This window comes from Caretta caretta, chromosome 2 (assembly GCF_965140235.1).
Source record: "Caretta caretta isolate rCarCar2 chromosome 2, rCarCar1.hap1, whole genome shotgun sequence".
Taxonomy (NCBI): domain Eukaryota; kingdom Metazoa; phylum Chordata; order Testudines; family Cheloniidae; genus Caretta; species Caretta caretta.
The window spans coordinates 99409392-99415391 of NC_134207.1; positions in this window are offsets into that span (position 1 = coordinate 99409392).

Below are 6000 nucleotides of genomic sequence, written 5' to 3' on the forward strand. Positions count from 1 at the left end.
TGGTGTATCCTGATCTATGGGGAGCTTCCCATGAGTTTGGAGAGGTTCAGGGATTGTTTGAAGGCCAGAAAAGGGGATTCAGGAAATATTTCTTTCAGGATGGGGTCCCCATTTAATATGGGTTGTAGTTTGATTATACCCCATATGGGTTCCAGTGTGGGGTGGTAGGTGACAACTAGGGGTGTGCTATCAGAGAGGGGTTTATTTCTATATTGAAGCAGGTTCTCTCAGGCCATTTAGCTAGCCTGTTCCATGATGTGATCTCCTTCTCTGGTGGAGTGCCTTTGTTTGGTGAAGGTGGTTTTGAGTGTGTTAAGGTGTATATCCTGGACTTTCTCCTCAGAGCATATTCTGTGGAATCTGAGTGCCTGGCTTTAGATAAGCAATTTCTTAGTAAGTTGGGAGTGGTTACTGGATCTCTGAAGATGAAGTGGTGATCTGTGGGTTTCTTGTATGACGTTGTCTGTAGAGTTCCATTGCTGAAGCTGGTCGTGGTGTCCAGGAAGTTGATGCTAACGTGGGAGTGTTCCAGAGAGACTTTAACGGACAGGTGGAAGTTGTGGTGGAAATCTTTGAGGGAGTTTAAGTTATACATTCAGAAGATGAAAATATAATTGCCGTATCTCAGGTATTTCATTGGTTTCATAGTGCATTTGTCCAGAAATTCTTCTTGAAGTTTGGCGAGGAAGAGGTTGACATATTGGGGAGGCATCCTTATACCCATGGTTGTTCCCATGGTTTGGACAAAATGTTGTTGAATGTAAAATTGCTATGAGTGATGATGAGTTTGACAATGTGTTTGGTGTGGGTATTTGAATGTTGTCCATTATCTTGTAAATATTTGAGGCAGGCAGCTATTCCATCATTGTGAGGGATGTTGGTGTATAAGGAAGTGACATCCATGATGGCAAGAATAGTGTTCTGAGGGAAGCTGTTAATAATGCAGAGTTTGTGGAGAAAGTCGGTTGTGTCCTAGAGGAAGCTATCCCTTTGTGTGGTGAGTGGTTTGAGGATGGTCTCAATGAGTCCCAATATTCCCTCCATAAGAGTAAGGTCTGCCTGGGTTCCTCTGTTTCCTTACCTTGGAAGTATGTAGAAGGTCCCTGGGGTGCGTTTATGGGGGATGAATTTGTAAACTTTCTCTTGGTGTTGTTTGTGGGAGGATTTGACAATATCCTTAAATTCCTGGGTAAACTGTGGTATGGGCTCTTCTTTAAGTTATTTGTAGTAGGTGGTGTCAGAGAGTTGGTGGTTGGCCTCATTCATGAAGTTATCACAATTGAGGACTATCATGGAGCCCCTTTTGTCACCTGCAACTCTTTTTTTTTAAGCAATCTTTGCATACTGTTGGGATCTGCCATATTCTGATCTTCTCACATGTAGCCTGTTATAAACATACAGATAAGGGTAGCATAAAATCCCTCCTGGGCAGCTGTACTGAATCTTTACCTGTAAGAGGTTAAGAAGCTCAAATAATCTGTTTGTGACCTGACCAAAAGGACCAATAAGGAAAGAAGATTTTTCAAATCTGGGTGGGCAGGAGGTTTTGTTTGCACTCCTTTTGTTTGTTCCCTCTTTGGATGGAGAGAGAGCAGGCAGGAACAACATCTTTTGAAAACATACCTGAAATGATTAATCTAAGATTACAAAAATTGTAAGTAAGGCAAGAAAATGTGTTAGATTATCTTTTCTTTTAGCTTGTGAATTTTCCCTATGCTAAGAGTTAGTTTTATTCCTGTTTTTGTTACTGTGAAGCTGAGTCCAGAGGGGAGTCCTCTGTGTTTTAAATCTTTTTATTACCCTGTAGAAGTTACCTTCCATCCTGATTTTGCAGGTCTGATTCTTTTACTTTTTTTTTTTAATAATAAAATTCTTCTTTAAGAACCTGATTGATTTTCAGTGTCCTAAAAACCAAAGGGTTTGGTCTGTGTTCACTTTGTTAACCAATTGGTTGGTATATTATTCTTAATCCTCCCCAGGAAAGGTGGTGAAGGGACTTTGGGGGATATTTTGGGGGAATAGGGACTCCACTTGACCCTTTCCTGAATTTTTGTGTAAATCACTTGGTGGTGGCAGCAATACCATCCAAGGACAAGGACATTAATTTGTACCTTAGGGAAGTTTTTAACCTAAGTTGGTAGAATATAAGTTTAGGGGGTCTTTCATGTGGGTCCCCACATCTGTACCCCAGAGTTCAGAGTGGGGAGGGAACCCTAACATAGCCAAATCCCGAACTATGAAGATTGAGTGATGTTGTGAGATGTATCATTGTTCTTTTCAAGTAGGAGACTTAGCATTGACATGCAAATTGGGAATTTCAAACAGTTTTCCACTCTGAGTCATTATAAAGTTTATCTTTCCTGGTTTTAGTGTTTACAGAATATATTATGTTGTCTGATTTAAAATGACAATATATTAAAATTAATAGTATTGTTCCATACTCATTGTGGTATAATTTTAATCCCATTAAGACAATCCTAGAATTTAAAGCATGGATTAAGCACAAAATGACACAATAGAAGGGCATTTTGTAAAATTTAAATTATACAAAGTTATGGCATTTTATTTAGAGCAATAAACTACTGGCATTCTTATCTCCCCTAAACCTTCTTTTGGTTAGCCTAAACAAGCCAAGCTCCTTGAGTCTCCTTTCATAAAACAGGTTTTCCATTCCTTGATCATCCTAGTAGCCCTTCTCTGTACCTCTTCCAGTTTGAATTCATCCTTCTTAAACATGGGAGACCAGAACTGCATGCAGTATTCTAGATGAGGTCTCACCAGTGCCTTGTATAATGGTACTAACACCTCCTTATCTCTACTGGAAATACCTCGCCTGATGCATCCCAAGACTGCATTAGCTTTTTTCACGGCCATATCACATTGGCGGCTCATAGTTCCCTTTTATCTTTCTAATAATATTTTGTTTTCTAAGAAAATAACATGGTTAGTGCCAAAGAATCCAGTCAAAGTTTGGTCCCTTATTAATCATTTTTTGTATGGCCATTGTAACAAAGAAAACAACTTCCCATCCAGCCCTCCTCCCCCATGCCCTGATGTTGCTCTGTGGCACTCTGCCTTCTGGGTAGGTGTTATATTTGGACTCATCAGAGAAGGAGATACACCAGGGGAGCAGACTTACATATACTTGCTGTGGAGATGAATATGCTGGCAGCAAAACTGAAACCAAAGTGAGGTGGGAGAGGGGAGTGCAGAACATCCAAACGTTTAAAGGGACAGGACGTCTTACTTTAAAAACTTACTTCCTCCATCTTACTTTAAAAACTTACCAAATACACACAAACATCATTCACATGGCTAGCAATACACATTACATAGCCGACTAAAAATTGGGAGTGGACTATTGCAGATTCATAAATTGCAAGGGATTATTCTGCCCTGGAATAGCAACTCATTACCTAAACAATTTAGAAGTCTAGGCACACCACTGGTTTTCACACTCTCTTGGAATAACAATGGTAACATGGTGTGGCAGTGTCCTAAGCAACAAAAATAATCATTGGTAGAGTCAATTAGAGCTGGTAAGGAATCAACTCGATATGCTACCAAAGTTTTTGCCAACAAATCTTCAAAATTAGAAGTTGTAACAGAAGGAGGTTTGATGAGCAGCCAGAAACAGAGCAGTGGGGAGAGACAGCCTGCTTCATCCTGTGGTCAACCAATACTCCAAGGTCCTTCTCCTCCTCCATTACTTCTAATTGATGCATCCCCAGCTTATAACTAAACTTCTTGTTATTAATCCCTAAATGCATGACCTTACACTTCTCACTATTAAATTTCATCCTATTACTATTACTCCAGTTTACAAGGTCATTCAGATCCTCCTGTATGATATCCCGGTCCTTCTCTAAATTGGCCTTTACCTCCCAGCTTTGTATCATCCGCAAACTTTATTAGCACACTCCCACTTTTTGTGCTGAGGTCAGTAATAAAAAGATTAAATGAGATTCGTCCCAAAACCGATCCCTGAGGAACTCCACTGGTAACCTCCCTCCAGTCTGACAGTTCACCTTTCAGTATGACCCATTGCAATCTTCCTTTTAACCAATTCCTTATCCACCTTTCAATTTTCCTGTTGATCCCCATCTTTTCCAATTTAACTAATAATTCCCCATGTGGCACGGTATTGAACACCTTACTGAAATCTAGGTAAATTAGATCCGCTGCATTTCCTTTGTCTAAAAAATCTGTTACTTTCTCAAAGGAGGAGATCAGGTTGGTTTGGCATGATCTACCTTTTGTAAAACCATGTTGTATTTTGTCCCATTTACCATTGACCTTAATGTCCTTAACTACTTTCTCCTTCAAAAACTTTTCCAAGAGCTCGCATACTACAGATGTCAAACTAACAGGCCTGTAGTTACCTGGATCACCTTTTTTCCCTTTCTTAAAAATAGGAACTATGTTAGCAATTCTCCAGTCATACAGTACAACCCCTGAGTTTACAGATTCATTAAAAATTCTTGCTATTGGGCTTGCAATTTCATGTGCCAATTCCTTTAATATTCTTGGATGAAGATTATCTGGGCCCCCCGATTTAGTCCCATTAAGATGTTCGAGTTTCGCTTCTACCTCAGATATGGTAATATCTACCTCCATATCCTCATTCCCATTTGTCATGCTACCATTATCCCTAAGATCCTCATCAGCCTTATGAAAGACTGAGGCAAAGTATTTGTTTAGATATTGGGCCATGCCTAGATTATCCTTAACCTCCATTCCATCCTCAGTGTTTAGCAGTCCCACTTCTTCTTCCTTTGTTTTCTTCTTATTTATATGGCTATAGAAACTTTTACTATTGGTTTTAATTCCCTTTGCAAGGTCCAACTATACTTGACTTTTAGCCTCTCTCACTTTATCCCTACATGTTCTGACCTCAATAAGGTAGCTTTTCTAGCTGATCCCTCCCATCTTCCACTTCCTATATTCTTTCTGCTTTTTCTTAATCACCTCTCTGAGATGATTGCTCATCCAGCTTGGTCTGCAACTCCTGTCTATGATTTTTTTCCCCTTTCTTGGGATGCAGGCTTCTGATAGCTTCTGCAGCTTTGACTTGAAGTAATCCCAGGCCTCCTCTGCCTTTAGATCCATAAGTTCTTCAGTCCAATCCACTTTCCTAAATAATTTCCTTAATTTTTGAAAGTCAGCCCTTTTGAAATCAAAAACCCTAGTCGCAGATTTTTGTTTATCCTTCCATTCAGTTTGAACTGAATTAGCTCATGATCACTTGAACCAAGGTTGTCTTCTATGAGGTCCTCACTACTCACCGAAACCAAATCTAAAATAGCATCCCCTCTAGTCCATTCAGCAACTACTTGATGAAGGAATCCTTCAGATATTGCATCTAGGAAAATCTGAGCCCTATTATTATTACTAGCACTTGTCCTCCAGTCTATATCTGGGAAATCAAAGTCTCCCATGATCACACAGTTTCCATTAGTATTTACTTCATTAAAAACATTATAGAGGGCTCTATCCATACCCAGATTAGATCCCGGAGGTCTATAGCACACCCCAAGAACTGTCACAGAGGAGGCTCTAGAAATTTTCTTCCCCAATGTGATTTTGCCCAGATGGACTCTGTCTTATCCGTTCCATCACTTCTTATTTCTTTACATTCTACGTCATAATTGATGTACAATGCTACTCCACCACCTTTACCTTTATTTCTGTCTTTTCTAAACAGCACATACCTTCAATAGCTGTAGTCCAGTCATGACTACTATTCCACCATGTTTCTGTTATCACTATAATATCTGGTTTCACTTCTTGCACCAGTAGCTCTAGTTCCTCCATTTTGTTACATAGGCTCCTCACATTGGTGTACAAACATCTTAATTTTTGCTGTTTGGCCTCACTCACATTCTCTACCTGATTAGGCACAGACATTCTACAGCCAGTATGACCTATTAGACTGGTATCCACACTGCCCTTCCTCCTTATGTCCATTCTCCTATCCAAGGCTGTATCCTTTCTTACTTT